The following is a 17,847-nucleotide window of genomic DNA, read 5'->3' as shown; positions in this document are numbered from 1 at the left end:
ATTTCCAAGATTAGGTTATGAATAAAACCTCCTCTTAGGAGAGGCCTTTGTAGTCACGTCGCCTGGAGAGTCACATGAGTGAGCTTGGAGGTGGTCCCCGCAGCCCCAGTTAAGCCTTCAGAGACTACAGATTTCGTCGATTGCTTGGCTGCCACTTCTAGAGAGATCCTGATCTAGTACTACCAGCTAAGCTGCTCCCAGATTCGTAATGTACAGAAACTGTGAGATAAGCATTTTATTGTCTTAAACTACTAAGTTGGGAGTAATTTGTCATGCAGCAGTAGACGGTTAATACTGAAAGCTGGGTCTTTCCCACATGATGGAACCATTTAGCAGCACACAGAGGCAACTTGCTACAGAGTGAGCTGGGCACCCTTTCCTGGGAGTTTCTAGGAAAAAAGAACAAGGAGAGCAGACACTTCAGGACAAGTGTCATGTCAGGGAGGGGACCAATAGGACAGTGTTGCTGGGCAGAATGAGCTGCACTGGAGAAGGAAAGAGGTAACTGCTCAGGAGACCAGAGTTTTCCCTTGTCAGGTCAGGCTTTGAAGCCTCCTCTATTCCTCCCTTTCTCTTTTCCTCAAGCCTCAGCCACCCTGAGACTATAGACCAGCTACATTTTGCTCTGTACGATGCCTATCTCCCATGATCTCTGTCAAGGTATGTATCTCCTTTCTTTCTCTTAAAGTTTCCTTTGAGGTGACGATACACATTGTTGTTCCTTATGCATGAAATGAGCTTTTGTGTAATGATTCCCAAATGGTTAGTCAGGAGGAACGATCTACGGGGCATGAGAGAGGAAGGTGCGAGTCTTATTTGATGGACTAATAGAGTCACACGGGAAGCTTTAGTAAAGTGTGGATGGCTCATTCCTATTCATGCCTTCATTCATTTAACGTATAGTTGCCCAAAGGTGTCAGGCATTGGTACAGGTGCAGGGATGCAGAAGTAAATGAATCAAATATCCCTGCCTGAATGAAGCTTGTATCAGAAATTTTTATTCAGGAGATCTGACTCTTCCTTCTGTGGTCCTGTGGTACAGCCAGGCTGATCGACAACCAGCCTGATCCAATCTTAGACTCAACAATGTGACCTCCTTGTTGATATACTCAGTCTTTTTTATTATGCAACATCTGATATTTACTAAGGAATATAACAGCTATATGGGTTATAGCTGGATATAACCTGGATGTCTGTGAACCCATTACTAACTTGTGTCCTAGAACATCACCGGAGCTGTCCCATCCAGCTTTGCTTTTACCTCTTCCTTTCTCCTGCTTTCACCAGAGGCTTTCACCTCCTTGGTTAAGCTTATTCTTAAGTATTTTATTCTTTTTATGTTATTGTAAATGGGATTGTGTTCTTAATTTTCTTTTTTGGAGAGAACGAACTCATTATTAGTGTATACAAATGCAACTGATTTTTAAATGTTGATTTTTGGGGTGCCTGGGTGGCTCAGTCGGTTAAGCGTCCGACTTCAGCTCAGGTCACGATCTCGCAGTCTGTGAGTTCGAGCCCCGCGTCGGGCTCTGGGCTGATGGCTCGGAGCCTGGAGCCTGCTTCTGATTCTGTGTCTCCCTCTCTCTCTGCCCCTCCCCTGTTTATGCTCTGTCTCTCTCTGTCTCAAAAAAAATAAACGTTAAAAAAAATTTAAAAAAAAATAATAAAATAAATAAATAAATGTTGATTTTTGTATCACCTGTTATTTCCAACAGTTTAGGACCATATACCATGACCAAGTGGGATTTATCCCTGGGATGCAACGATGGTTCAACATATGCCAATCAATTAATGCAATACAGCACATCAATGGAAAGAAGGATAAAAACCACAGGATCATCTCAATAGATACAGAAAATGCACTGGAAAAAATTAAACACCGTTTCATGATTAAAAACTCTTAACAAACTAGGTACAGAAGGAACTCACATCAACACAATAAAGGCCACATATGAAAAGGCCACAGCTAATGTCATACTAAAACTGAAAGTTTTTCCACTAACATCAGGATAAGGTAAGAATAAGGATGTCCACTCTTGCTATTTCTATTTAGCATCATACAGGAAGTCCTAGCCAGAGTAATCAGTCAAGAAAAAGAAATAAAAGGGTTGGAATCAAGAAAGAAGTTTGTTTGCAGACATGACCTTATGTAGAGAGAACTCTAAAGACCACACCCACACACATAAATATTAGAACTAATAAACAAATCCAGTAAAATTTTAGGATACAAAATTAACATGCATAGATCAATTAGATTTCTATGACTGCCAAGTATGATAGATTAGTGGTAGAAGGCTACTTTTCTTTTAGTTTATTTATTTATTTATTTATTTATTTAGAGAGAGAAAGAGCACATGCACATGAAGGGCAGAGAGAGAGGGAGAGAGAGAATCCCAAGAAGGCTCTGCACTGTAAGTGCAGAGCCCGATGCAGAACTCCAACTCAGGAACCATGAGATCATGACCTGAGCCAAAGTCAGACACTTAACCAACCAAGCCACCTAGGTGCCCCCAGTAGACTGCTTTGATCAGTGGAAGAGGGCTGGGACTGAACCTCAGATAAAGGGCTGCCTGCCCCCCTATTATGCTCTGCAATCGGTCTTGGGTACAGATATTTTCTTTTCTTTTCTCTCTCTCTCTTTTTTTTTTTTTTTTGGCATGCAGACATTCTAAATAAAGCATTTGAGAGTGGAAATAACATGAACTTTGGAGTTAGTTAGACCTGAGTTCAAGTTTTCTTCCCACCACTCCATATTTTCTGACTTTGAGAAAGCTATTTTCTCTCACTGCACCTTTGTTTCTCATCTGTAAAATGAGGCTATTAATATTAACTTCACAGCTTTGTTGTCAGAATGAGGTATGGCATGGCATATATGAATATAGAATGCTTCCAATTTAGTAGAGAGTTCCATATAAAGTGGCTGCCAATGGGAGCCATAGTAGAATAAGGAGTAACAGTAAAAGCAAAAACCTTTATGAAGGTTGTATAAAGTTATATGCCTCAGGTGCCAAACTTTATGAAAAAATTCTACCCTGTAAATACTCAGATTTTCAGGACACTCCTCCTTCCCCAAGTTTCTTAGAAACTCTGGACAGAGAAACGGTGAGCATGTTAGCATAGAGAGTGGCTAATAAAAGAACTAGTATATCTACTCCTCAACGAGTTCTTGAACTTAGCCAAACCCAAGGTAGATTCTACATGTTTGTGACTAAGAAGCAATATAGGAGAATTGGAAAAGCACATTTTGGCATCAGAGGCCTCTGGGTGCTAAGGTATTTTCTGCAGCTTACTTACTAACAGTGTTAGGAGGGTAGTTGCTCTCAAATCTGGTTTACTCATGTATAAAATGGGAATAATGTCTAACCCACTGTAAGCATTAGGTGAGGTAATATAGTAAATCTCTAAACGCAATTCCTGGCATCGAGGAAATCCTCATCATATATAAATATCTTTTCTTTCTATTCTCCCATCTGAATCACACTGGGCAACTCTAATAACTCACAGACATTAAGAAACTCCAGGGCTTATTTATGATTCAAAAGGGAGGGAAGGTATATTATAACCCTTTTGGATGTGTAATCACTTGCCAAGAAAGAGGAAATCATTTGTATGCCTGCTTTTTATGTGTTATTTGTGCTTTACCTCCAGATAAAATACTTAAGATACACAGGATTCAAATCAATCTACAAAATCATTTAAAGCATAGATGAAGCATAGATGGATTTTTAACTCTTACTTATGTAAGAAGGACCATCTTTCTGGAAGACCTAGCGATGAAGGAGAACTTAGAGCACCTCTATGCTAAATGCACATCCCGCATGGAAAGCCCATCTAGAAACTTTTACAGAGAGAATGATACTAGAATGCCTGGATTGAAATCCCAGCCCTGCCCTTAATTAGTTGTGTGACCTTGGGCAATGAACTCTGAGCCTCAGGCTTCTCATCTCTAAAATGGGAATAATTATGTGAGAATATGAATTGAATAACTATGTGACAATTATTATGAGAATTTATTTAAAAAAAGACACAATATATATGTAAAGTGCTTATCTATACCACTGCCTGGTAATGAGTAAATGTAAGTGGACGCTGTCATTTTCAAGGGGCAACTGAGCTCCTGCTTGAAATTTCAGGAAAACTTAGGACACTCATCCATTATTGGATAGCGCTGATCCTGCCTTCTAGTACAGAATAAACAAAGTACTCTATCCACAGAGGCAGACCTCCTGATGCTCTGTCTCCCCTGTGGCTCCCATCATGAAGGGTTTCTAGACCTCTCTTTCCCTCCCACCTCTTCCCTGGCTGCCCTCCTCTAACGCTCCCAGTCTGTCAGCCACCTTTCTGGAGTGTGTCACGCATTAACCCAGTCCTCCAGATGTGGCCAAGTAAAATGGGACTAGAGTTTCCACGAGCAAAGAGTGACTCTGCACCTTTGCCAGCATAGAATCCCAATGTGTCAGGTTCTGTTTTGTTTTGTTGTTTGTAATACTGTAAGAACAAGCTTATTTGGTGCTACATATAGGCCTTTATCTCTTGGGTTTTACCTTATCAGTTGACTCCAGCGTTCCATCCGTTCTGCCCTACCTTGAATTCTATTTTTCCCACTTTTCAGTCAGTGACAAAGCTACAAACCAGACAGGAAGCTTCATCCAAATCATGAAGGAAAGAGTATTTTCTTAAATTGATGACAGTGAGAGAGGAACAGGGCTACACCTAAGCATGTGCAGAGAACGAAGGGGTAAGGCATCATTTGGGCCCAGCTTACCAAGGATAAGTGGTCTGGCGTAATCTCTGCAAGCCGAGAAAAGCCACTAATCAACAGCAAAATGAAGTAATTCATTAATCAATCAATCATTCAATCGATCATTGGGGACATGCCTGAAAGAAGAAATACCCAGGCTAAAATTCATACTGGGTGAGAAATGACCAGTATCAGATACTCTCTGAGAAAATGTTTTATTAAGGAACAGTGACTGAATTCCTGAACAAGGTAGAAGAAAGTTATGTAAAACAGGATTAACTGGAAACATCTCATAGAAACTGCAGTTAGTCCATAATTCACTGGGCTCTGCTAATACAAGCAGGGCTTCTTTTCTAGAAATGTTGGAGGGAAAAGACTGTTGTGTTTTATAATAGATACAGACTCTCAGGCTACACGATTTACACCTTCCATATATGCAGATAACTAAGAGATATAAAAGACAAATTCCTTTCCTTGAAGAATCTGCTTTAGAATTAGAGAGAGAACAGCATGCCTGGGTGGATCAGTCAGCTGAGCGTCCAACTTCAGCTCAGGTCATGATCTCACAGTTTGTGGGTTCGAACCCTGCATTGGGCTCTGTGCTGACAGCTCAGAGCCTGGAGCCTGCTTCATATTCTTTGTCTCCCTCTCTCTCTCTGCCCCTCCCATGCTCAAGCTCTGTCTCTCTCTGTCTCTCAATAATAAATAAATGTTAAAAAAAAATTTTTTTTAAATAATTAGAGAATGAAAACACATAAATAGAACATAGTCATATTAAATAGCAATGAGAACCCAAGGGATACTAAAAAAGAGGGAGGGAATGGGGAAGAAAGCAAAATATTATTGAAAGCCTACTGTGTGCCAAGTGATTTCCATACATGATCTCTCTTATTCCTTACGAAGATTCTTTAGCATAAATAACCCATTTTTTATAGATGAAAGAACCAATGCTTAATGAGTTTAAGTAATTTTCTCAAGGTTCACAGGTAATAAGTCAAATAAGACTCAAACTAGATTTATCTGCCTCTAAATCCTACACTTCCTCAACGCAACACATTGCCTCCTTGGGTTACAGTCCATTTGGGGAGAGTAGATATATACCAATTGGACAAAACAAATTATGCCAGAAAGAACTGAATTGATAAATTGATAATTGATAATATGGATACTTTTGTGGCACAGATTAGAAATAGTTTTGGATGGGGCGCCTGGGTGGCTCAGCTGGCTAGGTGTCTGACTTCGGCTCAAGTCATGATCTCACAGTTGGTGAGATCGAGCCCCGTGTCGGGCTCTGTGCTGACAGCTTGGAGCCCGGAGCTTGCTTCAGATTCTCTGTCTTCCTCTCTCTCCACCCCTCCCCTGCTCGTGATCTGTCTCTCAAAAGTAAATAAACACTAAAATATCAATTTAAAAAAAAAAACAGTTTTTGTTTTAAATTAAAAAAAAAGGAAATAGTTTTGGAATTCAAAAGCAAAGAAAAGAAAAGCAATCTGGAAATGTCAGAGAAGCTGGCTCTGCAGAAAAGTTGAGGGGCCATGTGTTGAATTATGAAGGATGCATACAGAGCACGACTAGTGGAGTTGGGGAATCAGGAAAACAGAAGCCATGTTAGGAAGGAAAGAAGAGTCATTGCTCAAGAAAATTTGTTAAGGGTGGCTCAGGCGGTTAGACGTCTGACTCTAGATTTCGGCTCAAGTCATGATCGCGCAGATCGTGAATTTGAGCCCTACACTGGGCTCTATGTTGACAGTGCGGATACCCCTCTCCTCCTCCCCCATGCACTCTCTCTCCTTCTCTTTCTCTATCAGAATAAATAAACCTAAAAAAAAGAAAAAAGAAAAAAGAAAATTTGTTAAGACCTAATATGGTGCATGATATGGAGTGTGAAGGATTGAGGAAAAAAATGACAACTCCAAAGTGTAATGGTGATACCACTGCTGAGGGTCAAAGAATGTAAGAGGAAAAGATGCTTTTAGGTGAAAGATACTGAATTATTTTTGGAATTATTGAATCTAGGGTTATATTGATTTATAAAGCCAAAAATTTTAGTAGAGGAAACTGGCAAGAAAATAGGGCTTAGCGTAAAGTCCTGAGAGGTACTTCAACATGGAGGAACTCAAGGCTCTTATTGACGAAGAGAAGAGTGTAAGACAAGAGAATACTGCTGAAAATCCATAAGTATGTAAGTAGAGGATCCAGTGAAAGGTCACCAGAAACCTTTTAAGATCTCAAAATGGTGCAGTGTCACAAAAGCACCTGAATGGCTACAGTTGTTTCCCACTCCCTACATCCACACCTCTACCATGGTCTCATCAGTGGTGAAGGTCCCTCTCTGCCTGAGACTTCGGGTTTATCATTGTGACTTGTGTTGACCAGTGAGTGGTACGTGGGAAGAAGTGACAGTGTGCCAGCGCCAAGCATAGGCTTTAAGGAGCTTTATGTGTTTCTGCTTGGTTTCTTGTATCTCTGCCCTTACCAGGAAAAGAACACGTCTCAGCTTTCTCGCTGATCATAGGAAGAGAACGCTCAATAGAAGAGCCTCCATGGCTGAATTTAGTACAGCAGAGAAACTGCAGCAGCCACAGCCTGAAGAAAGGGCCACCAGCCAAATCCGTCCTATATCAGACGAACCCCTGACAATCGGCAAAACGTGTGAGCAGTAATATCTAATTATTGTTTGACATCACGGAGCTTGAGGTTGGTTTGTCATGCAGCTGCAGCTAAGCATCAGGTAAGTTGACTTTGGCAAATATGTCAGACATAATATAGAGAAAAGATTATTGAACTTGGAAGCAGGTAGTCACTAGAACTCTTTAAGAATGAATGATGATGCTTCAGGAAAATTGCAAGTGCCAAAATTAGATTTTAAGGTATTAAGAACCTCAGAAGAGGCTCGGAAATGCAGTCATAAATAGAGAATACATAGTTGAGAAGCCTTGAGGTTAAAATGAACAGGATAATTGTTAGCAGGATAATCAAACGTCATATCCCAATAGAAGTGGCCTGTACAGGAAAGGAGTCTGTGGGGTGGGGATGGGGGCACAGGGAGGTTGATGACTGTGGACAATGAGAGACTAAGTGTGGGGGAAAGAGTCCCCAGAAAACAGCACAGAGCACAAAATTAGTGATTCTGTAATTGCCAAGGGGACATAATGAAGGAACTAAAATCAGTTTGAGTCAATAGGCCACACTTCATGGGAGAGATGTTTTTTTGCAGTGAAATCCCAAGAATGTGTACATAGCAATCATGTGAGTATGAAAGAGCATCACATAGTTTTGTCTGAAATTTGTTTCCCTTACATTGAATAGGCCTCTGAAGAGTGAAATATCTAATCAAGAGATGTACCCAAAAAGTTATAATAAATACAGTTTTCATGGTGAGAGAAGGAATTTGGCATTCTCCATAATATCCAAGTCCATGGCTTTGAGTATTTCAAAGTGTTTGTAAGTGACCAGTCATGATATCTGATGGGGATGTGAGTTTGTGGGGTCACCAGGAGAGGGGAGGAGCCCGTGTATGGAGTCCCTAAGGAAGGGGAGGAGCCTGTGGGGGGGGGGGGTCCCTAAGGGAGGGGGGGGGGGGGGGGGGGGGGGGCCCCAAGGGAGGGGGGGGGGCGGGGGGGGGGGTCCCTAAGAGAGGGGAGGAGCATGTGGCACTGGGGTGTTGGCAGACATGCTGCCTTGGGTGAGCTGCCACTAGACCACCCTGAGCTAGAAGGAGTGGCGCTGTCTCAGGATTTCTAGTACCCAGGAGTTCGTGATGTTTCCTTTTGTTGGCCTGACTTCAATCTCCAGCCAACTGTATGAGTGTGTCTATCTGGAGGTCTTTTAAAGTGACATAACAGGACTATGGAAAACGCCTACGAGCAATTCATAGATGAGGCTGGTTCTAATTTTGAGCACTGGTTTGCAGTGATGCGCCCCGAACTGGCTGAAGCCAACGTGTCAGAGCCATCTGAGCAAAATGGAATGGGAGCCATTTTCCGAAGATCTCTTCCTGGCAGGACTGCTGACTCACCAGGAGAGACGGTCCGCACCACAGCCACTGGGCCATCACCCACAAGTTGTTCTGCCTCATTTTGGCTCTAATGGGGGGGTCAGGACAATATTTACTTTGCCTGCTCTGACCCCAGTGGAGTATTATGAAGCCTTCTCTATGGCACAGCCCTCCATTTCCTGCTTCCCACCCTGGGTCCCAGCCTGGGTCAAGATTGTCAGTGAAAAATCGAGACCTGGATGCTTGGTGCCACTGGCCCATTGGCTGTGATCATACCTACAAGTGACTGAAGCCAAAGCAATTCCCAGAGCACCCATCAGGTGAGCAGAGCATACTTGTTAGGGAATGGGTTAGTGCAAGAGGGTGGAGGGAAACATCATTGGGGTTTTCTAGTGAAGGGAAAGCAAACAGACCACAATGTGAGGAGATGAAAATTCAGTGGTCTGGCATGCTCCTGACAGTTATTTTCAGAGACACACTGGAAATACCACTGGGGGGCAGGGAAGAAGCTTGCCAGGTAGATCTAGTCTTAGCTAGGAAACCCCTAGGCACCCTGAGTTCCGATTTTACAACATGCTGTTGCAGTGTGCTGGGTGGCTTATGATTGACAGGAGCAGACTTTAGTCACCACAAAACTAGAGTAGTTGCCTAATCAACAAATGAACCATCTGTGCTGGATATTGTTTGTTGGAAATCAGAAGCTTCCTACCTTCCTAAGCTCTCCTCTGTACTGAAGGGATGAGAAGCTCAAAAAACGTAGTTCGCAGACCTCCTTGCCAGTCAGCCCAGTTAGATTTGGCCAATGAGAAGCACCTGTTGGATACACACACACACACACACACACACACACACACACACACACACGGCAGGGTAAACAGAACGGTGTGCCTGTGGGGAGGGAGTTCCTTAATAAATGGCAGTCAGGAAAAGCCTCCTAGATAAGGTAGTATTTGAGCAGGGATCCAAAAGAAATGAGATAGTGAGTCACGGACCTGTGGAGAGGAAGAGCTTCCTCCTGGTACAATCTTGGAAGCCTGAGTACGCTGAGCCTGAATGAGAGAACAATATGGCTGAGGTGAAGTGAGTGACAGGGAGAACAGAAAGATTCTATCAGAAAAGTGACAGGGGCCCACGTTGTAGTGGGTCTTCCAGATCACGGGAAGGTTTCTGGCTTTTACACTAAGCGAGATGGGAAACGGCTGGATAGTTTTGAGCGATACTTATAATTTTGCTTTTTTACTGAGAAAACTTTGTCAGACACCTCAGTAAAGAGGCTATATACAGATGGCGAGCAGGCATATGAAAAGTTGCTCCCACATCCTATGTCACCAGGGAAACACAAATTAAAACAACAAAGTGATGCCACCATCCTTCTATCAGAATGGCCCAAATCCAGAATACTTGCAACACCAAGTGCTGGCTAGTACGTGGAGCAACAGACACTCCTTCGTGGCTGGTGGGAACACAAAATGGTACGGGCACTCGGGGAGCCAGTCTGGTGGTTTTTTATGAAACTAGACATACTCTGATCATACGATCCAGCATTTGCTCAAAGGAGTTGAAAACCTATGTTCCCACAAAACTCTTCATACAGACGTATGCAGTTTTACTCATAATTACCAAAACTCAGAAGCCACCAATACGTTCTTCAGTAGGTGAATGGAAAAATAAACTACGACACAGCCAGACAATGGAATATTATTCAGCAATAAAAAATAATGAACTACCAAACAACGAAAAGACATGGAGGAACCTTAAATGCCTATTACTGAGTGAAAGAAGCTTACTGAGAGGGCTACATACTGTATGATTCCAACTACCTGACATTGTGGAAAAGGCAAAACTGTAGAGACAGTAAAAAATCAGCAGGTTGCCAGGGACTGGGGGAGTGAGAGAGGTGGAGAAGTGAAGCAGAGATTTTTTTAGGGCGGTGAAAATACTCTTTATGATACTGTGCTGGTGGATACATGTCATTACACATTTTGTGCAAGACCATGGAATGTACAACAGCCAAGAGTAAGACCTACTAAAAACTATGGACTCTGGGTGATAATGGTGTGTTAATACAGGTTCATCAGTTATAACAAGGTACCAGTCTCGTGGGGGATGTTGGTAATGGGGGAGGGGACGCATGTGTGGGGGAAGGAGTAAAAGGAAATCTCAGAACCTTCTGCTCAATATTGCTGTGAACCTAAAACTGCTCTAAAAAAATAGAGCATGAGAAAACACAGACACGGCATCCTATCCTCAAAACCCACACCACACTATACTTCCCACCTGCCCACTACTCCTCAAATATAACCTATTGGGTTCTTGAGTTTTATTTGAAAACTTCTTTTCTTGCCATCCTCACAAGCTGGCTTATAAAGTGATTATGAATTCTAACATCAAGCTCTTACCAGAATTTCCTGCGGATTGCAAAATAAAGGTTTGGTCTCCAGATGGCTACAAGATCCAGAGCGGCAAGAGACTGAAGAGTAATAATAACTTCATGCTACGCGAGAAGATGCCTGTGATTTGGCTGAAGACGATTTCCCTGGGAAGAATGCCCACTTGATATTAGAAAATGTCTCATTGGAGGGGGCTCCAGCTCAAGAATCGTGAGAGTCCCACAGCAGCCCTCCAGCCCACTGTGCTGAAGAAGGCCTCAACGCGAAGAGGTGCTTTCTCCTGAGGACTCACTTCCATCCTTAGGGGCTGCACACAAATACTGTGCACTGGGCCTTGTATGGAAACCAATTTAACAATAAATTTCATATTAAAAAAAAAATACTGTGCTAAGTAAGACGGGTGCAAACCTGGGGCCCCGGGCGCAAAAGCAACTCCTGAAACAAGCAGCTGAAAGCCCAAGAAGATTGCAAGAAAAGTGTGAAAAAGAAGAGAGGAGAAGAAAGGGGAGAGCCGGAGGGCGGGGGGGGGGGGGGGGGTAGAGAAGAGAAAAGGAAAAAGAGAAAAAAGAATTCAGACTATCCCAGGTAGCACTGGGATTGCAGATTGCATGAGAAAAAAAAAAATCCCCAACGAAACAGAAGAGAGAAAGCTCTCTGAGTTTCATTAACTGACCTTAGCCAGAAATAACACAAGGAAGAATTGCAGGCTGACTTTACAAACAGTCTCAACTGAAAAGATGAGAGGTTATTAGAACTTTTATTTGTTGCTTGGTTCAATCAAACCCCTTCCCCAGTAAGCTTCTCACCTAAAGCCCCATTTGAGAAAATACCATCTAGTCATTAAAAACAAAAATCTTCGGGGCGCCTGGGTGGCGCAGTCGGTTAAGCGTCCGACTTCAGCCAGGTCACGATCTCGCGGTCTGTGAGTTTGAGCCCCGCGTCAGGCTCTGGGCTGATGGCTCAGAGCCTGGAGCCTGTTTCCGATTCTGTGTCTCCCTCTCTCTCTGCCCCTCCCCCGTTCATGCTCTGTCTCTCTCTGTCCCAAAAATAAATAAAAAACGTTGAAAAAAACAAAAATCTTCCAGTTCTATGTAGACAGGAAAATAGTTTAAGACATCAACTGTAGAGTCAAAATTCAGGGAGCTATTAACACACAAGTAACCTAGTTTTAAAAGGGGCGCACTCCTGGCTCGAATGACTCGCTTTGTCAAGCCCCTCCGCCTTCCTCCCCCTACAGTACACAACGCACATCACACCCCTGCCGCTCCTCCCATGGACTTTAGGTGTCACACTCCAGCCCATCCACACGCATGAGCCCGTTCCCCTCACCTACTTCAGTGCCTGGCACATGCCGAATGGGCGTGTCAACATCTGGGGCAGCCCTCTCCCTCAGTTATTGTGTTCACGGTGTGGCCTGAGAAGCCTGCAAAGCCCCCTGCTCAAAAGTGCAGCTTCTGTCCCTCTTCTAGGGATTCCTGCTCTTCCAAGTAGGTAGGTGGGCGCCCCAGCATCAGCACCACAGAGCCGCTCGTAACAAAGAACCTCAGGTTGCACTCTCAGACCTACCACTGAACGAGAGCCCGCATTTAACAAGACCTGCGAGTGTTCTGTACACAACTGAAATTTGAGAAGTACCATTCCACGGAGCCCCGCTTCTACGTCATACAGAGTCCACCACTGGAGAAAGGGACGGTTTTCTTAAGTCCTCACTGGAATGAGTCCTGGGGACCTTCTTTAACATCTTCACCCTGATATCAACGTGCTGTGGACTTTAGGCAAGTCTGAGAGATGCAAAGGCAAGCGTATGTGCTTGTATACTTCCTAGTAGCCGCATCCAAAGGTGAAAAGAAATAGCTGAAAATTATTTTACCAATACATTTTAACCCAACACATACAAAATATAATTATTTCAACATGCAACGGGTACAAAAATTTATTGACACATTTTACATTTTCTTTCATACTATGTCCTCAAAACTCTGCATTTTATATTCACAGCACAACTCAATCTGGGCGTGCCACATTTCCTTTTTTTTTTTAGGTTTATTTATTTATTTTGAGAGAGAGAGAGAGCACGCAGGAGAGGTAGAGAAAGAGGGAGAGAGAGGATCCCAAACAGGATCCCCATTGTCAGTGCAGAACCGGACGTGGGGCTCCATCTCATGAACTGTGAGATCATGTCCTGAGCCCAGACCAAGTCGGATGCTTAACCGACTGAGCCATCCGGGCACCCATGGGCTTGCCACGTTTCACATGCCCAGAAGCCACCCGTGTCTAGTGGCTTCAGTATTGCCCTAGGTATCTCACATACATACAAACAGTACGTGTATTTTCTGTGTATTAGATGATTTATGTGGACATACCTTATGATCACTAAGTGCTGCCATTTGTAGAGAATTCATCACTCGGGTCTGTCATGAGTTATGCCAACTATCATGGACCCTCGTTTACTTTCCTCCCTGACGATGAGCCGTGAACTGAACACACCGCCACGCATGGCTGTACTGTGGTGTCACAGAAAGAACACAGAACGTGCAGTCAGAATGCAGGCGGTTGTGCTTGTGACCACATCCTAGCTGTATGACTTCGGCGAAGCCCAGTTTCACTTTTTAGCCTCAGTTTCCTTCGTCCTATAAAGGAAAACAATACCTCTTCCATGAACACCACAAAGTGGTTGCAAAGATAAACGAATATAATAAGTGTAAGCAAACCCTTATATATTATAAATTGCTTACTGTCATCCTAGTATTTATTAAACCTGGCATGCCCTCACATAATTCAAAACATAGATAATTATAGGTGTTTCAAAAATTTTAACACATTTCCTATTCATTGTTTCCTCTAACAGAGAACAACTCTGGGGGTTCGGTGCGCTGGGCTATGCTGTCAGATGTGATGCCTCCAGATGCCCCCTCTGCTGGAGGATGTGTCCTGTGTACGTTGTTTCTGCAGTGGGGAGAGGATGGCCAAGATAAAGTCAGAGGAGAGCCATGTTGAGAATGTAGATTTGGAGTCAGAAAGAGCCAGATAAGACTACTGGGACCGCGACTCGCTCTCCAAGTGGTTTTCCTTCCTGAACCCTAGGTTCCCCGTCCGTGAAATACGCTCCTGCCCTAGAGTGGGTGTGAGGCTTACGGGAGAAAATACTAGATAACACTTCCTCAGTTCCCAGCTGTGGTCCACCCTCATTCATTTGTAACTGTTTTTATAGCATCCCAACATACCAGATGTCTGGCCTGTCATCCAGGAGAGGGGGGCAAGCTGTGGTGAGGTTCCAAAGTGGGCTGGCCATTCATCTTGTTGGGCGGTTCTGTGTGGAGGCTGTTGGCAGCTCTGTTTAGCGGGGACAGGCCCTCGGTTGGCACTCAGCTATAACTTCAAGCCATTTAGTCACATCCCGCTGGACAGACCCATTATTTCTGAAGAGTTAGAGCAGCAGCTCACAAGATGGATGGCTCCTTCCCATCTGGCCAGTTCCCAGGGGACATCCCTCATAGTGTTCGGCTTCTCAGGGACAACCTTTCTGCTCGATCGACTTGGGCAGATTGAGTCCTGGCTCCTGAGTTCTCACGGCTGACATGCCCTCCATGAGTTTGCGATGGCAATGGTAGCACTCTGGGTGGAGATCTGTAAGAAGTCTTTTCATCCCAGAGGGTCTTACGTTCCTGTCTCCAGCCCACCTGTTGTGAGAAGCCACTGTAGGAATGATATAATCCTGGGGTGACAGTGGAGCTCTGGAGGGAATGGCACAGGGCCACAGAGGTGCCATCGAGCAGGTGTTTATAATCGTAACACTGTGCCTTGGATGATAGAAGCCTGGGTGACCAACCGTCCTGGTTTACCAGGGATTTCCCCGAGTGCAAAACTTGTCAGATGATTAAGTAGCCTACACAATAGGTTTCCTCCTTAGGAGCAGCTGGGTAGAGCAATGCTTCTCAAACTTTAATGCAGGTATGAGTCACCTGGGAATCCTGTTAAAATGCAGATTCTGGTTCTGGAGGTCTGAGGTGGGACCCGAGATTCTTCATGTCTAACAAGCACCAGCTAGTACTGATGCTGGGATTTGCAGGCCACACTCTGAGTAACACTGGGTTGATGGGCCTACATGGGGCTATGGAAAGGCCTAGGCTGGCATCCTGGCATACCTCTTCCCAGATGGTATTCTTAGAACTTCACTTTCCTGATTGGCTCTACCTCTCCTGGCCCTGAGGATGAAACCCACCATTCAGCTACTCATAATTCTGTGTCCCGCACCCCCGACCGTCCATCTTCCTCTGAAGAAGTTTTCCCCTTACTGTTTTTACCCTCCTTATTCATACCAATGCTCACACTTTCCAATACAACAATCCAATCCACAATCCAAATCCAAATCCAATCCAAATCCAATCCACAATCGTATCCAACAAATGCAAGTTTCCTCCTCTCATTTCTTACACCTCCACCAGTGGTGATTCAAAGTTACCACTCAGAGGCACCTGAATGGCTCAGTCAATTAAGCATCTGAATCTTGATTTCTGCTCAGGTCATGGTCCCAGGGTCGTGAGATCAAGCCCTGAGTCGGACTCTGCACTGAGCATGGAGCCTGCTTGAGATTCTCTCTCTCCCTCTTTGCTCCTCTCCCCCACTCTCTCTCTAAAAAACAAACAAATAAATAAATATACTAAAAACAAAAACACCCCAAAAAACCCCACAAAGCTACCACTGTTAAAACTCCCCACCTTTTCAACTTACCCTCTTCACCCATTTCCAATGTACATTTGGATTTAGGTCTAAGTTTGTCATACACATTCCCTTCCTACATACAGTGCACTCTAGCTATAGGTTTTCCCACTATGGTAGGCAGAAATCTAAGTGGACCCCCAGGATTCCTGACTCCCAGTGTATATACACCTTCTGCCAGTAATTCAGGCAAACGTCAATCTAGGTGCTGCTATGAAGAGATTTTGCAGACGTAATTAATTTCCCTAATCAGTTGACTCCAAGTAGAGAGATCACCCTTGGTGGGCCTGACCTAATCAGATGAACCCTTAAACAGAACTGGGCCCTTCTTGGCATAAGAGACTGGAACTGCGAAAGGGAGGTTCTCTTTCGCAGGCTTTGAAGACAGAGGGCGCCTTGTGACTGGGAACTGCAGGGAACTGTAAACACTGAGAGTAGGTCTTGATTGACAGCAAGGAAACAAAGACAGTCCTCCAACTAACTGTAAGGAACTAAATTTGGCCAACCACCTGCACCAGCTTGGATGCAGATTTCTCTCCAGAGCCTCCAGACAAGAATATAGACCAGTCCATCCCTTGATTTTGGTTTGTGAGACCCTGAGGAGAGGATCCAGCTTCTGACCCACAGAAATTATAGATGATAAACGGGCATTGTTTCGAGCCACCAAATGTGTGGTGATTTGTTATGCGGCAATGGAAACGTCATCCACTAATATACCCACCCAGATTACCAAAACAAGAGAACAAATAATCACCAGTCCATTTGGCTGGAATTTCTCTTGTACAATTTCTTCCAAAAGTCAAAGTATCCTGGGTCAAAGTATGAGTGAGATGATACGCACACAGCATCTAGAAGAAATGTTAGAGAAGTTGTGGACCATGGTTTAACAAACCCCCTGACTCATCTCTGATCTCACTTGTTACCATTTTCCCCTCACTTCTCCTGGACTAGCCATACTAGCCTCCTTGCTCTTCCTCGAGTACATCTGGGGTATATCACCCTTGGGGACTTGCACGTGTGGATCCCTCTGCCTCTGTCACTCTTCCTCCAGAAAGCTGCATGACTTCCTTCCTCACAGGCTGTAGGCCCCCATTCACAAGCCTCCTTATCACTCACATCTGTGGTGAACATGATTTGTCATACATGTGGTCACTATTTAAAATACCCACCCTCTGGGGCACCAGGGTGGCTCAGTTGTTTAAGCGTCTGACTCTTGATTTTAGCTCAGATCATAATCTCATGGTTTGTGAGATCAAGCCCCACGTCAGGCTCCACACTGACAGCACAGAGCCTGCTTGGAATTCTCTCCCTCTCTCTCTCTGCCCCTCCCTTGTGCTCTCTCTCTCTCAAAATAAATAAACCTTAAAAAAATTAAAATAAATAAAAAAAAAAAAAAACTACCCTGGGCACACCTGGGTGGCTCAGTTGGTTAAATCCCTGACTTCAGCTCAGGTCATGATCTCACGGTTCATGAGTTTGAGCCCCGCATCAGGCCCTATGTTGACAGCTCAGAGCCTGGAGCCTGCCTCGGATCCTGTGTCTCCCTTGCTCTCTGCCCCTCCCTTGCTCACACTCTCTCCCTGTCTCTCAAAAATAAATAAACGTTAAAAAAAAAAAAAACCCACCATCAAACCCTTCCCCACCAACACCTACCAGCATTCATATGCATGTCCTATCCCCCTGCCTTGTCTCTCCCCAGCAGTAATCAATATCTTTTTTTTTTTTTACTTTTCTCCACTAGAGCATCGATTCTGGGAGAGCAGCATTTGTCTGTTTCTTCCCTGCTGTAGCCCCAAAGCCTAGCAGAGTGTCTGACACATGGTGGGCCCTCAATACATCTTAGTAGATAGGGGGTTATTGTAAATTGTGTGATACAGGGAAACCTTCTATATAAGACGATAACCACAGTTAACAAGATTGCTGCACATATCAGCTACAAAAAGAAAATGCATTCTGACTTCAAATCCATATATATATATGTGTGTATATATATATATATA

The 17,847-nt window shown here is 44.0% G+C and overlaps 1 long non-coding RNA gene across 1 annotated transcript in view; it reads right to left on the bottom strand.

Annotated features, from left to right (window-relative positions):
* LOC125920941 (uncharacterized) overlaps positions 1-13,616 on the bottom strand; it is a 171,549-nt gene extending 157,933 nt beyond the window's left edge. The window contains exon 1 of the long non-coding RNA XR_007457258.1: positions 13,492-13,616. This is a non-coding gene — a long non-coding RNA (uncharacterized LOC125920941). The remainder of the gene's footprint in view (positions 1-13,491) is intronic.
* Between the last annotated feature and the right edge of the window lie 4,231 nt (positions 13,617-17,847).

The sequence above is a fragment of the Panthera uncia genome, chromosome C2 (assembly GCF_023721935.1).
Source record: "Panthera uncia isolate 11264 chromosome C2, Puncia_PCG_1.0, whole genome shotgun sequence".
Classification (NCBI taxonomy): Eukaryota; Metazoa; Chordata; class Mammalia; order Carnivora; family Felidae; genus Panthera; species Panthera uncia.
This window is presented reverse-complemented; position numbering and strand designations above follow the sequence as displayed.